This window comes from Protopterus annectens, chromosome 2.part0 (assembly GCF_019279795.1).
Source record: "Protopterus annectens isolate FY-2018-M chromosome 2.part0, PAN1.0, whole genome shotgun sequence".
Classification (NCBI taxonomy): domain Eukaryota; kingdom Metazoa; phylum Chordata; order Ceratodontiformes; family Protopteridae; genus Protopterus; species Protopterus annectens.
The window spans coordinates 1,875,311,386-1,875,337,085 of NC_056728.1; positions in this window are offsets into that span (position 1 = coordinate 1,875,311,386).

The following is a 25,700-nucleotide window of genomic DNA, read 5'->3' on the forward strand; positions in this document are numbered from 1 at the left end:
GGACGCTTTTCGGCAATATGGTGGCTTCCTGCTTGAGAGGGGACATGAAGATACATCAGCAGAATTAAAATGTGGCAGCAGATAGTTGCAGACATTAATGCAGTAGGTGGCCACAGCAGAACATATGATCAGGTGTGCCATAGAGCCACTGACATGATTTCATCTGCACAGAGGAGAGCAGCTGCAGTGCTTTGTGTCCCTGCCCAAGTAACTCACACACACACACACACACACACACATACACACACACACACACACACACACACACACACACACACACACTTTGAGATAAGAGTTTATACAACCACACAGACACTTCTGGGGAAGGCTGGCACAGGTTCTCTAGCTGTGCACCTATTACCCAGACTATACAGTAGAAATCACTGCCACCACCCAGCTAATATTTATCAGCTACTCAAAGGCCCTTGAAAAGGTACCCAATTATTACTGTGCAATATTATTATCCAGTTGATAGTATAGCCCAGGGCTAAAGCTATTAGAGTGGCTTTGTACAATTTTACCAAAGGCATGCAAGTACTCTTAAGAGCTTAAATTATCTCTACACAAAACAGCCACAGTTAAAAGGGTTTAAAAATATTTAATAATAAATAATTAAAAACACAAGACAATACTTTTACTACACAGTGCTAGTCAAGAGGTCAGAGATCACAGAGAAATATTTAAAATAATTCAGTAGTACAGTTCTGATATCACAGAAAAACACTTAGTCTAATCTTTCTAGTTTCTAGCTATTTCTAAGAGAAAACACAAGTCTAAGATAGACTTCATAAAAACAAGGCAGAGTGCTGATGAGTTGGATAGTCAAAACAAAAATGCTTAAATCTCTCTGATTCTCTCTGTTTTTAAAATCATATTCCTGGCTCCCATTGCATCATTCTTCACACTTTCCTGGTTCCCAGGTTAACAGAAACTACATTTACATTCTTAATATCTCCTTGTGTTATCTTGCAGCTGGTCAGGAAGCAGAGCAATAAAAATACATTTGCATTTTTAAATCTAGCAATTTAACTCTTGGTTAAAACAATAGAAAGAATGTCTTCATCTAGACAGGCTGGAGCTGACTTTTGATCAAAGGGTCAAAACATGCTTTACTTGGTCAGCTTTCTGTCAGCAAAGTGTACTGTTGTTACATTAATATTTACAGATGACAGACTTATCTCCGAAATTCTATCTGGCTAGGCTGGCAGCCTTCACATCCCCCCACCCCCCAGAGAACTCAAGCTAGTTTTTCAAGTGACCCTTGAGAAATGCTGTTTGATAGGGTTAGGTCTATCAGAGTATACCTTACCCCATTCCCTGTCTTGAGAACCCATCTGCATTGGCATTGCTAATCCCACTGCGGTGCTGCACTGACATATCATATGCTTGCAACCCCAGGCTCCATCTTAGCAACTTGGCATTTTGCTGGCTTGCTCTGTGTAACCATGTTAGGGGGCTGTGATCTGTCATAACAGTGAATTTCCTTCCATACAGATATGGCTGAAGTTTCTGCAGTGTCCACACTATGGCTAGACATTCCTTTTCTACAGCTGCATAGCATTCCTCCCTGGGTTGGAGCCTATGACTGAGATGAACCACTGGGTGATCTTCTCCCTATGACAAAAAATCTGGCAAAGTACAGCCCCCACCACATGGTTTGAAGCATCCACCTGCACAAAAAATTATTTGCTGTAATCTCGACTGGCTAACACGGGGAGTCCTCCAAAAACTTCTTTAAGCGTCTGATATGCCTGCTCACATGCTGGGATCCACACTACCCTATCTGGCCTGTTCTTCCTTGTCAGGTCCATGAGGGGAACAGCTATGGTACTACAACTGGGGACGAACTTTCTGTAGTACCCTGCTGTCCCTAAAAATGCCCTCACCTGCTTTGTAGTAACAGGTGCATGCCATGCCTGAATAGCTTCCACTTTGGCTGGCTCTGGCCTTATCTTACCACTCCCCACTTTATGTCCTAGGTAGCAGACTTCTGCCATACTCACCTGACATTTGCTCAGCTTAATGGTCAACCCTGCCCTCTGTAGTCTGCCCAACACCTCCCTGACATGCTGCAGTGGCTTTGGCCAGGAAAGGCTGTAGATGGTAATATCATCTAGGTAAGCAAGGGCATACCCTCCTGCTCTTGCTAAGATATGATCTACCAGCCTCTGGAAAGTCGCTGGGGCATTCTTCATCCCGAAGGGCATCTTTGTGAACTCATACAAGCCAAAGAAGTCACAAAGCTCACTTCTCTCTAGCACTGGGAGTCAAGGGTACCTGCCAGTAACTCTTGGTAAGATCAATAGTTGTAAGATACTTAGCCCCAACCAGCTGCTCTAGGGCCTCATCTGTCCTAGGCATGGGGTAAGCATCCAACTCTGTGTGACTATTTAATTTCCTGTAGTCCACATAGAACCTGGTGCTGCCATCCTTCTTTGGCACCAGCACAACTGGGGAGGCCCAGGGACTATTGGACTCTTGAATCACCCCTAGTTCCAACATCACCTGTACCTCCTCCCTCAGAGTCTGTTCGACTCTCTCAGGCACTCTATAAGGGGTCTGCCTATAGGCCTTTGGGGCCCTGTATCCACCTGGTGCTGCCCCAGGTGGGTGCACCCTGGTTTCCAGTGAACATTTCCCCAAATTCCTGCAACACTGCTCAGAATTCTTGAACCTGGGTTTGAGACAGCTGCTGGGACATTGCTATCCCTTGCACTGAGGTGTCAGCCTGAGCCTCACTTTGGAGATCAGTCTACAGATCTCTCTCAGACTCCTCCTGCAATCCACTGCAAATGCTCAGCACAAGGGCCTCCCTATCATGGTAAGGTTTCATCATGTTAACATGGTACAATTTGTGCCCCTGACATCTGCTTAGCAGTTCCACCATGTAGTTAACATCACTTACCTTTCTTACCAACTTGTAGGGTCCCTCCCAAGCTGCTTGCAGCTTGTTGTGTCTGAAAGGAATGAGAACCATTACCTCCTGCCCCACAGCATACTCTCTAGCTCGAGCATTCCTGTCATACCACACCTTTTTCTGTTGTTGGGCTTCTGCCAGGTTCCCCTTGGCCAAGCCCACGAGTTCCCTGAGCCTTGTCCTGAGGTTTAAGATGTATGCCACAACAAACTCCTAGTGAGACTCGCACTCACCTTCCCACTCATCTCAAATTATATCTAGAGGTCTTCTCACCCTATGCCCATGCAGCAACTCAAAGGGTGAACACCTGTGGATTCCTCGGGAACCTCTCTGTAAGGAAACAACAGATGGGACAAATATTTGTCCTACTCCATCTTAAACTGTTCTGAAAATGCCTGTAGCATGGACTTGATTGTAGAGTTTAACCTCTCAACAAGACCATTTGTCTGGGGATGGTATAGGGTGGTCATCATGTGCTTCACCCCACAGGACTTTCACAGAACAACCAGCAGGTCTGACATTAAATTGGCACCTCTGTTAGTCAGTATTTATTTTGGGAAACCTAACCTGCTTAAAATATCTAACAAAACATTTGCCACCTTCTCGACCTCAATGGAGGACAAAGCCACTGCCTCAAAGTATTGTGTAGCATAATCCACTACCACTAGGATATACTTTTTCCCCGTCAAACTTGGGGTACTCAGAGGACCCACAATATCCATAGCTACCCTCTGAAATGGCTCCTCAATCACAGGCAAAGGCATCAAAGGAGCTCTCACCTTGTCTCCTGCCTGGCCTACCTTTAGCAATGCTCACAGGTCCTGCAGTACCCTGTTACATCTCAGGAAATTCCAGCCCAATAGAAGTTCTGCATAATACACCTTTTTTTACGTTTTATGCCGATATGACCTGCAAAGGTTATATCATGGTCTATGTCTAGATGCACCAGACGGTAGGCATTAGGCACTACCAACTGCTGTATTCTCTCACCTTCTAGCCCTCCCTCAGGGACCCACTGTCTGTGCAGTAACCCTTTTTCCCAGTATACAGATTCCCCCTTTCCTTGAGAATCAGGTGCCTCCCTAGCTACCTGCCTCAGGCCTTGCAATATAGGGTCTGAGAGCTGAGCCTGTCTCAACTCTCTCCTTGTAACCCTTCCCAGCTCTCCTTCCACAGGAAGTCTGTCATCCTCTGACAGTGGTGCCTCACTGTCACTCTGGATACTACTACTCACCTCTACCTTTGCAGTCACTCTGTCCAAAGGACCATCACCCCCAAGCAGCTTTGGCTCACATTCAGTCTCACTGCTACAGAGTAGCTCCCTCCCTAAAGTAACCACCTCACCAGTCCTGGTTGCAAGTATGCAGTCTGTCTGGGCTCACCCAGTCTACCAGACTTACCTGCTTGCCTCCAAGCCTGACTGGGTGTAACTGCATAAGCACATAGTACTGCCTCATCCAAATCCTTCTCTCTCAGGGCATCTGCAGGATTGTAGTTTAGTACCCCTGTTGTCTCAAGACAACCTACTACTAGCATTTTGTCTTTCCCACTTATTGGCTCCTTCACCTTCTGTTCCCCACCTTGCCTCCATGGATATATGTATGTCACATGGCTCCAATGGTTTCATTCAAAACATTTAACTCTAGGTCTTGGAAATGTACCTGGACTAGTAGCTTCCCCTGCTACTGGCAGACCCTGTTGGGACAGTCTGTGCTACCCACCATGGGTTCCTTTAGACCCATTAGCAGTACTGGGGATCCCTTTCCTGTGTAGTGCTGCCCTGCTTCCCAGGTATAGGTCTCCCTTCTTTCCCAACTCATCTGAAGTAGCACATTCTCTAGCAGTTAACCATATCCTCATTTCCTCAGGCAAAGTGCTAAGGGCTTGTTCCCTCACCAAATGGTCTGCCAGCCCTTCAAAAGTGGTGATCTGACATCCACTCTCCCACCTATGGAAATAAGTGACCGGTTCAGCAACATATTCACACACACTTTCATCTGCTTTGCATCCTTACTCACAAAACTTTTTCCTATACGTTTCAGGTGTTAGCTTAAACAATTCTAATGAATGCTTTTTAACAGCAGCGTAATCAAAACATGCAATGTCAGACATTTTTGACAATACAGTTACAGCTTTGCCATGGAGTAAGGGGGTCAGGAACTGTACCCAGAGCCTTTGGACAACCCCATACTGTTTGCATACCCTCTCAAACATATGAATGAAACTATCAAAATTATCCCCCTCTTTAAACTGTGGAAGAAATTTACTGACCTGTTGTGCTTCTGGGGTCCAGTTACCCCCTTCCCTATTATCTCAATGACTCTGGTGAAAAGTCAGCATCTCCTTCTCATGCTGCTGCCTCTCCTTTTCCTCAGCTTCCAGGCGTAGCAGTTTCCCATTTTCCTCAGCCTGCAAATGTCGCAGTTTCTCATTGTCCTCACTCTCTAGATGCACTAGAGTGAGGCACTGAACATTGTTTGTGACTTTTTCTAGATGCCTCAGTCTCTCAGTTGCTTCTATTTTCACATGCCTGGCCTCCAACTCAAGTTTCTTTAGCTACAGATGGATTTTTAAGTCCTCTGCAGAAATGTTGAGCTGTCCATTCTCCAAGGGTATTATATCTCCACTGCCAGTCTGATTGTCCTACTGGTTGCTGTTTTCTGATATAGCTGTAACCAAGGCTGCGATCAAGTATGCCTTAGTCAGGTTTCCATGCACCAGTCCCATAGCCTGGCACATCTCCACCAGCTGGCTCCTTTCCATACTCCTCTGTTGACATGCTGCCTGCTCATCCTGAATAACTAAGCTAACAAAAGAGATAAAACAATTGTGATCTGAACTCTGAGTATTCACTGCATGGCTGATTTAGAGTACAAAACACCTTCAAAGCTCACTGTACACAAGCTACAGGAATACACTCTACCCACACCACTACAAGCCAATTACTATTTGCCAACCAATTAATATGTGGTGTGGATATCCCACCACTGCCAAACAATTAATATGTAATGCCTGTGCCCTTGCCCAGCAGTCAAGGACCCTCAATCCTTACCACTAACACGCGTGAGGGGCGTCTCATATTGGAGGAAAGGATAAAAAATGCACACAATAAAGTGCAATTTACCTAAAGAGCACATAGAGATTGCAGTCAGTCTGGGACTGATCACTCACTTGCTCTCCAGGTCCCCAATAAGACTCCCCACTGGCACAGTTATAGGGTCCAGATCCCAGCCAACTGGGCAAGCTAAAATCCCCAGCCCCCTCTTTGTTCAACCAGTGCTTCGTGTTCCTGCCCAAGTAGCTGACAAACACTGACACACACACACACACACACACACACACACACACACACACACACACACACACACACACACACACACACACACACACACTCACACACACACACACTTTGAGATAAGAGTTTATACAACCACACAGACACTTCTGGGGAAGCCTGGCACAGGTCCTTCAGCTGTGCCCCTTTTACCCAGACTATACAGCAGAAATCACTGCCACCAACCAGCTAATATTTATCAGCTACTCAAAGGCCCTTAAAAAGGTGTCCAATTATTACTGTGCAATATTATTATCCAATTGGTAGTATAGCCCAGGGCTAAAGCTATTAGAGTGGCTTTGTAAAAGTTTAACAAAGGCATGCAAGTACTCTTAAGAGCTTAAATTATCTCTACACAAAACAGCCACAGTTAAAAGGGTTTAAAAAAAACACAAGACAATACTTTTTACTACACAGTGCTAGTCAAGAGTTCAGAGATCACAGAGAAATACTTAAAATAATTCAGTAGTACAGTTCTGACATCACAGAAAAACACTTAGTCTAATCTATCTAGTTTCTAACTTTTCTAAGAGAAAACACAAGTCTAGGATAAACTTACATATAGAACAAGACAGAGTGCTGATGAGTTGAATGGTCAAGACAAAAATGCTTACAGCTCTCTGATTCTGTTTTTAAAATCACGTTTCTGGTTCCCATTACATCATTCTTCACATTTCCCTGGATTCCAAGGTTAACAGAAACTACATTTACATTCTTAACATCTCCTTGTGTTATCTTGCTGCTGGTCAGGAAGCAGAGCAATAAAAATACATTTTCATGTTTGAATCTAGCAATTTAACTCTTGGTTAAAACAATAGAAAGAATGTATTCATCTAGACAGGGTGGAGCCGACTTTAGATCAAAGGGTCACAACATGCTTTACTTGGTCAGCTTTCTGCTAGCAGAGTGTACTGTTGTTACATAGGTTCATAGATTAGTACTAAGCTAACTGCCCTTGCGAGCCATTTTAAGCCTAGCCAATTATCCCTTGTGAGACTCAAACCCTGCACCTTGTGTTTGTAAGGCAAACACCTTAACCATTAGGCCACCCTCCCAACCCCTTTTTTATTATTAATTATTAAATAATTATTAAATATTATTAATATTTACAGATGACAAAATTATCTCCAAAATTCTATCTGGCTAGGCTGGCAGCCTTCACATCTACATCAGGGACAGGCAGAGTAACTGATAAATACACTCAAATGAGGAGGTAGAGGAAGGTAATACTCAGTCACTAGTCAGCAATATTTGCATTGACCCCCTGAAAAAATAAGGCAATTATGGGCCATTTGGAGTTTGGATGAGGTGACAGAGGAGTGAAATGGAGTGGAGGAGGAAAGAGTTCAAGATTTACTCTAAATGGTGCAGGAGTGGAGATGTCTGCAGAAATCCAGATTCTGGCAGACAGCAGACATGATACTGATAACTAAGTGGCTAGGAAAAATTAATGATAGTCTCAGGCCATAAAAAGAACTAGGTATGGCAGCAAAGAGCAGTTAGTGAAAGGTAGTGGGGTCTCTGGCAAGTTGCATGCTTGTGTGTGTGTGTGTGTGTGTGTGTGTGTGTGTGTGTGTGTGTGTGTGTGTGTGTGTGTGTGTGTGTGTGTGTGTGTGTGTGTGTGTGTGTGTGTGTGTGTGTTAATTTTCTGTTTCTCAGGTGAGATAAAATGTTGAGGGTGAATGAGAAATGGAGGAAGGGATAATGTCAGTCAGTAGAGAAAGAAGAGTAACAGTATAATGGGTTAAGAGATGAAGTGACAGCAATGTGAAACTTGTAGAAAGGTAAGACTTTAAGAGACAGTGGTAGCCCATCAATGGAAATTAGCCTAATGAGCAAACAAAGGGTAATTTCCATATGAAATAAACTATTTTATATGTGAAAAATATGTAAACCTATAATACAGTAGAGAGAATTTCACTAAGCCTGTCAAGGGTATCAAAGGAGAATGGAAATTAGCATGGACAATGTGTTAGTTAATTAATATTTCTAAGAGAAGGTTACCCCATTTTAAACAAAGCTTTAGAAGATGACTGCATATGTGTTTAAATCTGTCATACACTCTAAACCGATCAAGGGTATTCTATTATTATATGTAGGAGACAGATTAAATAATACAGCATAAATTCAACCTATAACCATTTGCTTATAACATAGCTGTATTTTAAGCAAAGGGTTAGGTGTTAAATGCCTGTTGTATTAGTTAATCACAGGCTATGTTTAAGTTACGAGTACTTATATTTTCTAAACTTAGATTTTCTGTATATATCCAAACTTGATATTCAAGTTCCTGAGGCAGGAATATACACTGATCTTAGTGGCATTTTGCCATTGCCCACAATGATGTCAACATTCAAACACAAGATAATTGGCTTTAATAGCTGGCATTGTTAGTTTTTTTTTTGTTCTAATTTTTTTTTTTTTAAAGTTCAACTGTTTAATGGTTCGATGCATAAAGTTCGATCTTTATGCATTCGATCCATTAAACAGTCGAGATTATAATATAGACCCCATGTCTCAACCTGGCCAAGGCATTAGACACTAATCCTCCTGCAGGTGTTATTGACAGACTTGTAAATCTGAATATAAATCCTTATGGTACTGTTTGGATAGCTAGCATTGTGTATGACAGAACTCATGTGGTTAGAGTCTTTGGTGACCCTTCTGAAAACCAAAATTTTACCAATGGTGCAGCACAGAGCAAAGTTTCATTTCCTGTCATATTTGGTTTCTATTTCTCAGATTTCAAGACCATCACTCCTGGCCTATGGTTATCTAGGTTTGCAGATACCTGCAAACTGTGTGTTGTTAATCAATGTTTTACTAACTCACAATTGCTCCTACATGAGTTAGATCACGTTAACAAATAATGTAAAGACTGAGGTCTGAAATTAAATATGAAGAAAGCATAGTTCATTTTGGTGAGCAAAATATTTTCACATACCATATAGGTGACACACCACTCAAATCAGACAGCATTGTAAAGGATCTTGAAATTCTTGCTGAAAATTCCTTATGACATGACAATCATGTCTCCCAATACTTTTGAAAGCTTTTCATCTGGTTCATCTAATTTCCAAAGGCATCTCCACTAAAACCAATGAAGTCTTAGGTACCACTTATTCATAATTCATCAGACCCATTACTGAATAAAATGCACCTTTTATCATGCATTTGTCTAAACATATCACTCAACTTGATAAACCTCTAACTAGAAAAACAGCAGTAGCCTCAAAAATTCCTAGTTATCAGGACAGATTGGCATCCCTCTTTCCGCTTTGTTCTGCAATCAGACTGTTATAGATTGCTACATGGAGATCTGTGCCTAGCCTTTTACCCTCTTTGACCTTCTGTTGCTTCATAGAACAAATAGTACTTCAAACCACAAAGAACTAAACCTTCTTTAATAGATACATCATTTAAATTTGCATGATAGATTCATATCCCAATGTATTCCTTAACTCTGATACAAATATCTACTGCATGTGAAGTAGAGCTTCACCCTTGCTGTCTGAAAAAGCAAACCTAGATAATTGGATGGGCTCCCTCCAATTCTCTCTTGGTCTGTCTTGTTTTGGCCTTGTTGAGTCTGGAGGGAACTGTTAAACAGTCCTTTATTTTTGTTTTTGTGTTTTTGCTTGGCTTGTAATGGTCTTCAGACTAATTGCCTAGCACTTAGCTATGAACCTAATTACGCTAAATACTTATAGACCAATGAAATTCTGAAATAAATATGTTTCTATTATCATTTTGTTGTAGAAGGATAAATATCATGGGACAGTGGGAAGCTTGGTTAATCCACTTTGGGGTGTAGGGATGTTCAAAGCAGAGTTGTCAATTAGTCAAAATTGGAAGCTCAATATGTGTTTTATATCATATTATGTTTGTGGATAATTATATTATATGTGCAAATTTTGGAAATGAGGACCAACACAGTCCAAATAATATGTGTTATTTCCCTAATAATGTGTCCAAATAAGATGTGTTATTTCCCTAATAATGTTTTTAGTCTGTGTGGTTAGTGAGTAAGAAATTTAGAATTAAAAGTTTATGATTGTACCATACTGAAGATGTGAGGCATGGAAGGATGAATTGACAACTGAAAAGTAAAGAAAATGAGTAGTAGAGTCAGAAGGGAAATTACTAACCGAAGAATAAGCCTCGAGTGGCTGCTATAACTGATGACCATGAACAACTTTAACCAACCTTGTTTGAGGATGGAGCATTAGTGTACCTTTACAGTATGCCTAATGAGCCCTGAGGTCCAGCTCCTGAGGAAGAGAAAGCAGATCAGAGGGGGAAGTGGTTGGATGTTCAGAGTTGGAATGTAGAAGGTGTGAACAACCCAATCAAGAAAGAACATATATCGAGTAGAAATAAAAGGAGAAAGATAAACATAGTATACCTGAAAGAGCTAAACAAAATAGAGATAGGAAAGATGTAAGCAAAGGTTATAAATGAATGAGGTTAGACTACATTCCAAGGAGAAAAAAAGAGGGTAGAGAACTAGCACAAAATTCTACAGATAGAATTCTAATATAATTTTACATCTGGAATTCTATAAGTAGATATCTATAGACAAAGTTGTATAAATATCCAGAACACTGTAGTCTACATACTCAGTACTAAACACATATTTCAAACAGAAAATTCTACAGACATAATTTTAAACATAGTCTATATATGGAATTCTGCTTTTCAAGTCTGAACAGATGTATTATACAAATTCAGTTACAGAAACAAAACTCTACAGCCCTCTTCAGATTATATTGGACACCCCCCTCTCCCCAAAAAAGAAAATAAAACATAATTTTACTTATACATATTAAATTTAGAATTCTAGATGCAGAGTTCTCAGCAAATATTACTAGATACAGAATTCTATAGCTGGAACTTTATGCATAGCATTCTCTGAGAAAAATAATAATGATAGACAAAATAAACACAGAACTCTGCAATGGCATTTCATTATCTATGTATTCAATTTCAACAAATATTTGAGTGAAACACATAATTGTACATATGGAACTACAGGCATGTATCTTGTGTATAAGCACTATAGACTACAGAGTTATTAAATATAAACTCCTGCAGATAGAATTCCAAAGATAAAATTCGACAGTTTTAGGCCTAAAGATTTTAGAGATAAATTTATAATTACAGCAGTCCAGAGACAGATGTCTGGAGGCATAATTATAATTATTGGACTCTACAGATAAAGTTCTCTACAGGAAATTCAAAACATATAATTCCAAACACAAAGTTTCATACAATTCAAACTATATAAATCTATAGCTAAAATTCCAATAATAGAAGTTTGGAAATATAATTCTATTCATATATTCAATAGGTAGTGTGCCGTATATGTTATTAATTAATAATTGTATTCATTTTCTAATTTTCTAATCTCAATTTCAATGTAAATACAGTATGTCTAATCTCAGTAATCTATATTACTAGCTAATATACCCTTTCCCATCTTGTTTTTGTGACTATAACATTCCTTTTGAAGATATTTGTGTATAATTGCTAATGTGTATCATGACTGTCTCCATTGTAATTATTACTTGGCATTGTATTGTGATTCTGTTACATTTGTAAGTACTAGTATAATGATAACATGTGTCATAATCTCAATGTACATGCCTGAAATGGGCCTTTGGACCAGAACATTTTCACAGTTAGAAAATTACAAGTAAATAAATAGATGATATTCTAAAATGGAATTCTAGTGATGTAATTCAATACATATATTTCTATTGATAAAATGCATTCATGGCAGAATTCTAAACATATAACAATGTACATAAAATTCCACACATATCATTCAAAATAAAAACATCTGCAAATAGAAATCTAAAACAAATTTCTAATGTGAGAATTCTGTTAGAATAGCCACAAAGGATCTTTCGCATAGACATTAAAACAGATTTCTACAAGACAATTCTAAAGATAATTTTCTGCAGATAAAATTCTACATATAGAATGTGGCTTATGTGTCATAATTGTCGTGATGCCCATGCCCTGGTCAAGCAATCAAGGAGCCTCAATCCTCACCACTAACACCAGAGAGGGCATCTCACATATGAGGAAGGGATAACACAGTAAAGTGCAATTTCCCTTAAGAGCACACAGAAATCACAGTCATTCTGGGGCTGGTCGCTCCCTTGCTCCCCAGGTCCCCAATAAGACTCCTCACTGGCACAGCTATAGCGTCCAGATCTCAGCCTAGCTGCGCAAGCTAGAATCTACAGCACCCTCACTGTCCAACCAGTGCTTCGTGTCCCTGCCCAAGTAGCTGACTTACACACACTTTGAGATGAGTTTATGCAATCACACAGACACTTCTGGGGAATGCTGACACAGGTTCTCCAGCTGTGCTGCTTTTACCCAGACTATACAGTAGGACCAGCTGCCACCACCCAGCTAATATTATCAGCTAACCAAAGTCCCTTAAAAGGGTGCTCAATTTTTACTGTGCAATATTATTATCCAATTGGTAAGTGTGACTAATCAGTCAAGGCTTATTAGAGTGACCCTGCACAGTAATCACTATAAATATGCAATGCACCCTAGAGTTAAAATATCTCTACACAAATCAGCCACAGTTGAGGTTCCAAAATATTTAATATTTAATAATACATAATTAAAACCACAAGACAATACTTTCTACTACACATACAGTGCTAGTCAAGAGTTCAGAGATCACACATAAATACTTAAAATAAATCAGTAGAACAGTTCTGACATCACAGAAAAAAACACTTAGTCTTATCTTTATAGTCCTAGCTATTTCTACAAAAAACACATTTCTAAGATAACTTATATAAGACAACAGGCAGAGTGCTAATGAGTTGGATGATCAAGACAAAAATGCTTAATGCCTTCTGATTATCTCTGTTTAAATTGCTATTGCATTTTGGATAAATATTACATCATCTTTTACACTTTTCTGGTGTTCCCAGGCTGACAGATTAACTGCATTTACATTCTTAACATCTCCCTTTTGTTATCTTGTAGCTGGTCAGGAACAGAGCAATAAAATACATTTGCATGTGTAAATCTAGCAATTTAACTCTTGGCTAAAACAATAGAAAGAATTTCTTCATCTAGACTTTCCGGCACCACTTTCCACTTCAAAGGGTCACCACAGGCTTTACTTTGGTCAGTAGTGTGCACTGTTGTGACATTTATTTCCAGTTCCACAAGTAACAGTATTTCTTTACATTTAAGACAACAATCCTGTAGTTTACATTCATATTTACAAATGATAGAATAATCTGCACAATTCGGGCTAGGCTGGCAGCCTTCACCCTTCTCTACCAGTCTTCACAATTGTAGAGGACAGAATGTAGAATTCTAAGTCGTTGTGTCTTTCGGCTTTTCCCAGTTAGGGGTCACCACAGCAGAACTCCAGTCCGCTAATGATCGGCAGTAGATTTTTACATGCTGAGTTGCTGGCCCTGACACACAACCTTCAATGAACGTACATCCATTCACACACGTCTCCACACAAAAGACGCTCTAGCTGAGAATTGAACAGGACATCGTCTTACTGTGAGGCAACAATGCTACCACAGCACCACCACCGCAGTCAGAATGTAGAATTCTAAGTACAGAACTATAAATGTAGCAGTCTAAACAGAAACATTTCCAGCTAGAAGTATACACTCAGATTTCAACAGAGAGAATTTAACTGAAGAAGTCTACAAATAGATGTATCAACACAATTCTAGACATAAATTTCTAAACAATGCATCCTACAGATAGCATTCTAAATGCTTATTATGTACACAGAAAAATGAAAGGCAAGAATTATTGTGATAAAATTCTAGACCAAGAATTTTATAGTTCAAATTCCAATGATAATGTTTTACAAATTGAATTCTATGAGTCCATGCCTAATGTAATTGACTCATGATTATAAACACCAAAAACATCTAAAACCATGAGAGGTAAACCAGAAATATCATAGCTTAAAAATTATTTTTTCCTTGGAGTCTTATTCCCTACAACCCCATATATGAACTAAATACAACAGACAGACAGACACATACACACACACACACACACACGCACACACACACACACACACACACACACACACACACACACACACACACACACACATACACACACACACATGATTACCTAATGAAAAAATGAATGATTGTTTACTGAGGAAGTCCAGCTGGACACAAAAAACCCTTTACAGCAGAGGTCCATCGAGAAAAGCTTCAACTTTACATTAGAAAGCTTTGAATAATTATAATAGCACAGTACATGAGAAACTTTGAAATAGTACAAAGCTTGAAAATGTACAAATGTACAAGCTTTAATAGCAGTATTTACAATATGCTGACTAAATAATAATTTCTAATTCCAGAATTCTACAGATAATTTCTGAATACTATGTACACAAATTTAATCATAGTATTCTACAGAGAGAAATCTAAGCAGAAATCCAGAGAATTATGAGCAAAGAAGCTTACAGATAGAATTATAAATATACTCTGGAATTTGATAAACTCTGTGAAGGCTTCCTGCTAAGCCTTCACTGAGTTTACTCATTAGTGCAATGAGCAGCAGCACTAATCACATATTTATGTTGCCCATTGTGCTTACACAAATGCAAGCAAGGTTTTATGGCCAGCAACAGTGCTGCTGTCAAGAAACTATGCAGAGCAACATGAACAGAGAAACAAGAAGTATTCATGTTTGCTTATGAGCAAACCTGCTTCATGAAATTGAGCGGACAGCCACAGTGACTACCAGAGGTGAAAATACTGCAGTAACAGTAGTAATAACACGGTAAAGAAAAGTATACTTAGTGCAATGCACACAAAAACTATTCTTTGCAGACTGAAATAATGTAGAGTGGGGGTAAATGGCAAGAGCAAATACAAGGAAATGTACTCTGGGCAGGGAAAGTGTGCTGATGAAAATGGCCACAAACATGAATGATAAGAATGAATAAAGAGGAGGAAGACATGGTAAATATGGCAATGTCCCCAAGCTAAGCTATGTTAATGTATGCACACTTCCAGGACAAGTCAGTAGCATACCATTAAGTATGTACTGCTGTTTGCACCTCCTGTGCAAGTATATTATGATGTCAATACACAAGATAGTATGTATTATGATATCAACACACATGATAGTATGTATTATGATATGAGCACACATGATAGTATATATCTGACATTCACACAAGGTTACATGTCAATGGAAGTAACATGCTCAGTGGAGTAGACATTTAGTAAGGATGGTATAAACATTAGGGGGTATGAACATACTATGAAGATTTACAAAATGACTTGCTTAAATATGACTGACATTTCACCATAGCTCTCAACCAATTAGGGATACATAGCAACATTCTCAACTTCTGGGCAATATAGACAGAAACAGGCAAATCATGGACACTTAAAATATTATGACCATTAATCTGCAGCATTGATAGAATATGTGATTGTAACTTATTAAACATGTTCTGTAGTAATAAATGTGTACAATTGTAATAATTGCCAATATTCTATAAGGGGAATTCCCCACCTGTTCCCCAAATATGACCACTTTTTGGAGGGGTTAAAATGGACAGTGTTAAACCTGGAGTTGAAACCAGGGGCAATCCTGGCACAGATGCATGACACATAAGCCACAATCCCCAACAGCAAGAATCAAACCCATGTCATCAGTTTTGTTATTGAGCTGTATATTTACTGGGTGCAACATAGAAACATGCATCACACAAGCATTTAGTAGATCACCTTGAAGGGAAGTCTGCACTGTCAAATCGTATGGGTATGCATCCCAGAGAATAGTTCTGTATGGCCTACAAGATGTGTGGGACCTTACAGTTCCCAATGTGATACACTTGACTAAAGCATCCCTACCTGTCATAGGTATTGGTCATACAGATAATAACATATACAAACACTACACTATTATGAGTGGATTCCCTACACACAGTTGGATATTACATGCATCTGCCACATGCAATAGTAATCAATATTGTCTGAATCATCTCCAACTAATGTGTGAATTCCTATTATAATGAATGGTATTGCAGTATGTGAGACTGATGGTAATGCATCAACTATGTCCATGTGTACAGAAAGTACAGCAGTGGAAAGTCAAAGGTCAATGATTGAGGAAGCTGTCACTTTAATATTGTACACATGACAAACAATACAATGAGTACCCTCTATAAGTGCATGTCAAACCTAACACATGTGCCACACTATCACTGTTCCCCTGACATTGCTAGTGAAAGCTTTATACTGCAATGAAACCCTGACATACATCCATATGTGCTTATGCAAACTATAAAGTCGTAATGCTGATGTGTTGTGGTGGTATGTACGTGATGCAGTACACTCAAACTATAGCAGCACTTATGCTATAACTGGACTTCAAGCTGTACATCACCTCTAAATAAAACCTTGGGCATGAATTACATTCGACACAGTGGAATTATTAGCACTGTGATACAACTGTACCTATGTACCTGGTTCACAGCATTACATCAGTTGTATGTCATGTACCTATATGTTTATCAGTGGAAAACCTGACACCATATATGGACATATTACAACTGAGGTGGATATGGTTCATGCAGAACAGTTAATGACAGAAACGCTGACAGTCATACAATGCTGCTGGGCAACATCTGCATAATGCCTGTGAATAGCAACACGATAGTGCATACAATGAATTTCCCTGGGTTGCAAGTAAATCTACAAATGGCATATGTTTGTGTGTATAACAGCATTACAACATGTTGATTAACCCAAGAGTATGTGCCCATGTAATTACTATGACATAATACTACTGTATGTGTTAAGAGAAAAGGTTTTAAAAACATACTGTTATTTGTCTTTTTCCAGTTCTTGCAAAGGGAACATATTATTTGTTGGGATATGCCTATCAAAGATGGGCCTCATCTGTGAACAATATGCAGCATTGCTTATGAACCTGAATGATATCTGTTTTGTGCATTTCAGAATAAAGAGATTTGGTTATAGCTCAGTGAAGCCTGGGATAAGGACGCACGGCCGAGTAAGAGTTCATTTACTGGGATAGGCTGTGTGTCCTGGAAAATTTGAGCTACCGTTGTTGAACTGAACATTTTGTACTTCTTGAACATTCTGTACTAGCTGTGGGTTTGAGGTAATTTGTGATAAACATGTTTTTCCTATATGTTTTTCATAGCCAACTGTCAACGGTCAGAAATGTAACAAAAAGTTGTTTTGCTTGCAGTATAAAAGTTGATGTCAGTAAACAAGTTGATCAGATCAGAGGAGATCAGATCAGTCCAGACTGGACATCTTGGCCAACATGCTGTGTAATCTGGATAGCTGCTAATAAAGGAAAATTCATCGCCTGAGGCAGATGCGACTCATTTGAATTTTTTCTTCTGACATTTTGGTCCTTTGGACCGGAAACCTCTACGAAGATATGGATCAGACTGACAGAGAGACCGAAAAACCTGTGCAGGTGAGGGTTTCTCATCTTAAGATTCCCTCGACTGAAAGCCCTCCGACTGATTTGTTGTTGAAAAGAGGCCGGCCACTCTCTGATCCCTATCTGAGGGACGGTTTCTGAATGAAAAGGGGAAATGGAGTCTCATCTGGTTCAGGCAGGATGAAAAATAAATTTCTTTTAATTTAATTTAATCTTGTCGACAAGGTTTTATTTTTAGTTAAAGATGGGTAGGATTACTTGTTAAGATTATTTTGTTAGGGTCACCCGTTAAGATAGTCCCATTTTATAATAAGCCCTGTAAAATCATTTTGATACAGTCTTAAATACCTGAAAAAAGAAAAAAAAAAAGGGGGGGGTAAAATAAGAAATCTAGGGGAAACATGGGTTAGAGTTGCTGCAAGTGTGAGAGTGATGCCTGTTTAAATGTTGATGCTAAGTATATGAAAGGTTTAAACAAAAATAATGTTACATTTTTGAAAAAGTGGAAGTCGAGATATGATTTTGATGGTACACTGAATAAGAATGCCTGTACAAAATTGGTTAGAGATTTGAAAAAAGATGCTGGAACTAGAACTAAAAAACAAAGACAATTGGAATTTCCCCAAGCACAAAAATGGTTAGAAGAGGCAAATAAATGAGCTATAAAAGAAAAACAGTGCCCGGAAAAAGAAAAAATAAATCAAAAGGGATCACTGGTGCCAAGTGGAAAAGTAGCTTTATTTTTAGATAAGAAGGATGAGCATACAGTTTGTGCGGTACAAAGGCAGGCAACTGCCCCACCGTATGGGGAAATTGCTGCTGCTGTACCGGCGGAACCTCCTCAATATCAGTCTGAAGATGTGGTATCTGTACAGCAGGGTGGGTTATTGGCTGCTCAAGGAAACGTTGTGACCCCTCCAATTTACCCGCAAATTCCTGTAGTACCCAACATTGCTTTGCAACAGGTAGACCAACCTATGCAGTTAAGGTCGGGACCAGCAGGGCAAGGACGTTGGGCCATTAAACTTTCTGACCACTCAGAAGCCCTTCCCTTAATACAAGTTGCAAACCCACAAGCAGGGGATGTTGGGCAAGAGCCAACTATTTTAGTTTATCGTCCCTGGGCTAGAGAGGATATAAAATGAGCTACGGATGGTATTCCTCATCCCAAGGTTAATTTTCAAAAGTTTTCTGAGGACATGGTATGCGTTTAAGTTATCGTCTAAATGGTTTAGAAGTAGAACAAGTAGTGCGACAAATCCTGGGTCCAGAGTGGCACTTTGTTTGTGGTACTTGGACATGTAAGGCAGATGACGGCACTACATTAAAGCATAATTCTGGGGTGTTAGACACGCGAGTCACTGATCTGTTGAAGAGAATTTCTGATAAGTGGCGTTCAAGAGCAGATTGGACAGTAATAAATCAGTGCATCCAAAATGATGATGAATCTGTAGATCACTATATTGTAAGATTGACAGAAGTGTTCAATAACCATTGTGGAATGATGATTCCGCAGGATCAGACTACTGATAGTTCGTACGCACAGCAATTGAAAAACGCTTTTCTTAAAGGTTGTAAGGCTCCAATAAATAGTTTTATAACTAAGCATATGGTTGATCACAGAGCATGTAGACTGCAACCTTTGTTTGAATATGCACGGCATGCTGAGTGACATTTCAATTTAAAAAAGAAAAAGAAAGTACAAGTGTTAGCAGTAGGGGATGATGGTGGTATAGTTTTGGTACAGGACCAAAGGGGGCAAGGGCGCTGTGGTGGCGTACAAAGACTTGGGGGCCCGAAATGGGACACGTCATATAAACAGGGTGGACATTCAGAGGAATATGAGGGGAGGTTAAAACGTGGAGAATGTTTTAAATGCAGTAGACGTGGGCACTTTGCTGCCAACTGTGAAGAGTGGCAACATCCCCCACAGCTTACGAACAAGGGCTCCGCATGACTATATGATAGTAAAGGAAGGCGCCAAATTCATTATTGTGATTATTGTAGAGAAGAAGAAAGTGAGAATGATTGTGATGATGATGAGGCAGACACTCTCTGCAATGAATGTCAGGACACCCAGGAAATTAAGGAAGGGCGGGATTGTGACTGTGAAGTCATAAACCTGGCACATTTGGGTATTGCTATGCATCTGGATCAAAAACCCATGATAGAGTTTTTGGTTGAGGGACAGAAAGTGGAGTTTTTATGTGATTCAGGTGCATCGCGTACACTTTTGGGTCCAGCAGTTCTACCCCCGAACTGCGAAACTGATGAGTTTGTCCTTGTGAAAGCGGCAAATGGGAAAATCTATAAGGAACCACTGTCTCATTCTCTATTGTTCACAGATCCGCAAACAAACCAAACTGTTAGGTGTAGGGTAATTATATCAAAAGTTTGTCCAGTTAATTTGCTGGGAAGAGATTTGATGCATTTGTTTGGAATAGCGGCAATTTCCACACCTAAAGGCATTGAGGCGAAAAGGTTAGCGGATGGCTTGGTGGTACAAGGAGTACAAGACTTGTTTTACTGTTATAGCCAGGACTTGATTTCAAACAGGCTGGGGAGGGTTGATACAGATTTGATCAACCTAGCTTTAAGTAAATCTAGGAGCGGGTCACCCTAGGTTGCGGCGCACTTACATTGTACTATGTACTACAGACAGGCCCCTGGTCCGGATAAAGAATTTGAAAAAGAATTCTTTAGGCACAAATGTGCAAGGATAATTTTGAATGATATGTTTTGGGATAAGCAAGGTAATACAGTAGTGACCTGTACTTTGACCAAGGAAATGAGTTCTTTATATCACTCAGGTTATAGCCCACATATTTCAATTACTAAAGCGGTGGGGACACATTGGGTAGATTTGGCGAAAAAGGTAACAAATTGGGACACAATGTCCGAAAGTCAGTTAAAGGATCAACAGATCCAGGTACAAAGATTAAATTGGGTGACTTGGGCACAACCAAGTGTGCACCTCAGGGATGATAAAACAGAAATGGCATGTCAAATCCTCCTAACTCAAGAGGAAGATAGTGCGTTAAGTGCCTTACCTGTAGATTTATGGTCAAAAGGTAAAGGGGATGTAGGACTGATGAAAACAGCAGGTGAAGTTTGTATAACTCCAAAGTCAGGTTTTAGACCTCGTAAGCACCAATACCCGCTAAGTAAACAAGCAGAGGAAGGAATTAAGCCAGTCATTGAGCAGCTAAAACAGGCAGGAATTCTTGTTGAATGCCCAGATTCACCCTGCAATACTCCGTTGTTTCCTGTAAAGAAACCAGATGGGTCATGGAGGTTGGTTCAGGATTTACAAGCAGTTAATTCGGCTGTGATCCCAAAAGCACCGGTGGTCCCTGACCCCTATACATTACTTAATTATTTATTACCTCAGCACAGATATATTTCTGTCATATATATAAGCAATGCCTTTTTCTCCATACCACTACATAAGGAGAGTAGATTTTGGTTTGCATTCACTTATCAAGGTAAAATATACATCTACACCAGATTGCCACAGGGCTATTGTGAGAGTCCGACAATATTTGCACAAGAAATGGCTGCGAATTTAGCTCAGTTTGTTCCCCCAGAGGGAAGCAAGGTTCTGTTGTATGTAGATGATATTTTGTTGGTTTCACCCACGCAGGAAGGTTGTAAAAGGGATACCCTTGCCCTTCTTAGTTTTTTAGCTGAGCAAGGACATAAGGTAAATAAAGAAAAGTTACAATTGTGGAAAGCACAAGTAAAGTACTTGGGTTATTTAATTTCTCAGGCAGGTAGACAATTGGAGAACAAAAGAAAACAAGCAATTCTTGAGGCACCTATGCCTACGACTAAGTGGGAGATGATGTCCTTTTTAGGTGTGTATAATTTTTGTAGAAGTTGGATCCCTAACTATGCTGAGGAAGTAGGGCCATTGACCGCACTGATCTATGATACTCCCATGGTGGCTAAGAATAATATACAGTGGACAAATAAGGCAATACAGGCATTTATTAGAATTAAGCAATTGATAGCAGGATCCTCTGTTTTGGGTTTTCTGAACTATTCTAAGCCGTTTGTACAAATGATTGATTGTAAGGGAGGATATATGACTCCGGTTCTGGTACAAGTACATGGGGATAAACAGAGGCCGATAGCTTTCTACTCCTCCAGATTAGATCCTGTTGCAAGGGCATTATCGCATTGTGTTCAAGCTGTGGTGGTGGCTGCCATGGCAGTACAAGCCTCAGCATCATTAGTTTTGTTTCACCCATTACAATTGTGGGTTCCACATTCAATAGCTACTATACTTTTGCAAGATAAGATAACCTTTTTATCTCCTAGTCGACATTTGTCGTGCATGACAGTGCTGCTGACACAGCCTCATATGACCATAGAAAGATGTACTACTCTTAATACGGCGACACTTTTGCCGACTGCAGAAGAAGGTACTCCACACATTTGTTTAGAGAGCATTCATGACAAAGTAGTTCCCCGACCAGATTTAATGGATATTCTGTTGATAGATTCTGATCTCGTTTTGTTTGTAGACAGATCGGCAAAGAAAGACTCTGTCGGAAAAACACTAGTAGGGTATGCTGTCACCACAGAAACTGAAGTTTTGGAGGCAAAAGCATTGTCAAACATTTATTCTGCACAGGCAGCTGAGTTGGTGGCTTTGACTCGAGCTTGTACCTTAGGGGAGGGTAAAAAAGTGGCAATTTATAAAGATAGTCAATATGCTTTCTCCACTGTACATGTTTTTGCTCAACTATGGAAGAATAGGGGAATGGTTGCTGTTACAGGCAAATCAATAAATCACAGAGATTTAATTTTACAGTTGTTAGATGCAGTGCAACTACCACTTCAGATAGCGATATGTAAATGTTCCGCACATACCAACAGAAAAGATCCTGTCTCCCTTGCTGATATGGCTGCAAAAAAGGCAGCTCAAGAAAATGATTTGCTTTTACATGATAATGATTTGGAGCCCGGACACCTCTTAGACTTAGAGACACTAAAAGTAATGCAAACATTGATGACACAGAAGGAAAAATGCTGTTGGGTAAAATATGGTATCACTCAACAGAATGGGTTGTATAGGGCATCAGATGGCAAAATGGTATTACCCTCAAACCTTTTTAGGTATGCGGCATTGGTTAGCCATGGACCTGCCCATGTAGGAGTACAGACGATGATTCAAATAGTGCCTAAGGTGTTTTGGTGTAAAGGGTTTTCAACTTATGCAAAGCAATTCTGTTTATCTTGTTTATTATGTGCAAAGTATCATGCTCAGGGGGAGTTAAAAAGTCTCAGCAGGCATTCCCTACCCCTCCGTATCCATTCCACACACTCTGTATGGACTTTATTGAATTGACACCCTCAGAGGGGAAAAGGTTCTGTTTAATCATTATTGATGCTTTTTTCTAAATGGGCAGAAGCTTTTCCAGTGAAGCATCTGAATGCACAAACAGTAGCAAAGCTTTTGACTACAGAAATAATTCCCCGATTTGGCCTACCAAGACACATTTACAGTGATAATGGGTCTCATTTTGTTAACCAGATTGTTTGGGTCAAGTGTTTCAAATTAATCTCAAAAATCATTGTGCTTACCATCCCCAATCAGCTGGACTGTTGGAAAGACACAACGGTATCTTGAAGAGTAAGCTCCACAAACTAATGGCAGAAACACATAGGTCTTGGACTGCGTGCCTTCCGTTGGCACTCCTGTACATGCGAATCTCACCTTCCTACAAAGGACTTACACCATTTGAACTTTTGTTTGGGAGACCATATTACGTCCCGCAGTGGCAAGGATTGTTGCCAGCGGAACGTGAGGGGGGTTGAGGATCTAGCGGATTATATGAAGAAGCTGCTAAATGTCAAATCTCTTGTAACCAATGACTCCTTTGCAGATTCCAGAAATGAAACCTTGTTAAGCGTGGCACCCGGGGACTGGGTGTGGATCCGAATTGTGAAGAGAAATAATTGGTCTTCCCCCAGGTGGGAAGGCCCATACCAAGTACTTATCTCGACACCTATGGCTGTAAAGATCGCTGAGAGGACTTTGTGGATTCATATCACCCACTGTAAAAAACTCAAGGCTCTTCCTTCTGCCATTGATATTGGTCAAACTCCACCAGACCTCTGAGTGCAAAGTCTGGCTACAAAGGGGGATTACCCCAATAGGGGTTAGTTTGTCTCAAACCCAGTGAAGAAACCAATGATGCAAGGTAGTCCTTTGGGACGATGCCCATGTTCAACTGGTACTTGAACTGTCACATGATGATGATTTTGGTGGCGAAAGTAAATATGTCCATACAAGAAGGAACAGTTGCAAGAGAAAAAGGAATGGTGGTGCTGCAAGTGCAAACAGGTGTTACTACTGTGTTTAAGGTGAAACTTTGTGAAGGAATTTTGGACTGTTCTAAATGGAACAATAATAATTTCTTGACTCATGCAAAATACTTGTGCAATAGAGACTGTACGTCCTGGTCAAGTGTTTGGTGGTCAACAGATGCGAATGAATGGGAAACAAGTGGTGCAGTGATACCAGAGAAAGATAAAAGCAGGCAACAATGAATAAAAATTGCGCATTTCCAAGGTACTGGAGTAGTTACTATAACCATTGTGTCACCACAAGAAAGTGATTCAGGAGTTTATGGAATCGGAGTGTCTCTTCCAACTAGAACTGATCCTTTGGGGACCCTCCAGCTTAAAGTACAAAGCCTTAAGAATGCTACAAATAAAGCAGATTTTGCCTTCACAAAAGAAAAACAATTGTTACTCGAGACGGGATTCGTACACCATAATGAATCGTTATCTTGGGTTAGATATAGTAACCGAGAAGCACATCGTGAGAACTGTATTTCTTGTGCTGAAGGTAAACAGCAATTAGCAGCAGTCCCATTGATGCAAGATGAAGGTAACCTAATGTGTCTGTTGAAATTATTCTTCAACAAAACTGAAGAAAAATGCAAAGATGAAACTCAGCGTTTTCCGGTCACAAGCAAAGTTGAGAAACCGCCTGCAGTGATTTCCTATCCAGGTTTGTATATGTGCATTTCCAGAGATGGCACAGGGAAAAATTATGGCAATATGGGACAGAACTATTGCAATGTTACTGTGAATGGCAATGGGAATCCATTTCTGGAGAACCAAACTCATAGTTTAGCAGACGTATGGTAGTTATGTGGAGTCAACAAACTCAGATCAAGGCTTACGATTCCCTGGAAGGGAACTTGTGCACTTGTAAAGTTAATTCTGCCATTCTACATTTTCCCAGTTCCAGCAGGCAATTTCATAAGAAAACTTGAAATAAAGCCAAAGTGGTTGAGTAGGAGAAAAAGAGAGGCACGAAAGCAATCTTTCGATAACGGTGTCTACATCAATGGCATACCAAGAGGCGTACCTGATGAATACAAAGCAATAAACCAAATAGCAGCTGGTTTTACATCCATCTTTGTCTGGATTCAACCTAATAAGAATGTGGACTGGATCAACTACATTTACTATAACCAGCAGTGTTTTGTGAACTATACCAAAGATGCATTGAAAGGAATTGCTGAACAACTGGAGGCCACTTCGCAGGTGGCATGGCAGAATCGAATTGCGTTGGATATGCTCCTGGCCAAAGAAGAAGGAGTTTGCAAGATGTTTGGGACTTTCTGTTGTACATATATTCCAAACAACACTGCGCCTGATGGAGGCATCACTCGAGCTTTGAAAGGTTTGGAGATGTTATCCGAAGAATTGGCAGAGAACTCTGGGGTAAATGATCCCTTTACAGATTTTCTACAAGCGTGGTTTGTAAAATGGAGTAATCTCATCAGCAGTTTCCTGGTGTCCGTTGGAGTCGCTGTGGCTATTGTGGTGATATGCGGTTGTTGTTGTATACCCTGTATCAGAGGTCTTCTACAAAGACTGATTGATACTGCTGTTACGAAGACGATGTACCAGCAATTGCAACAGACTGGTGAAAGTGAATACATTGAAATGTGACTC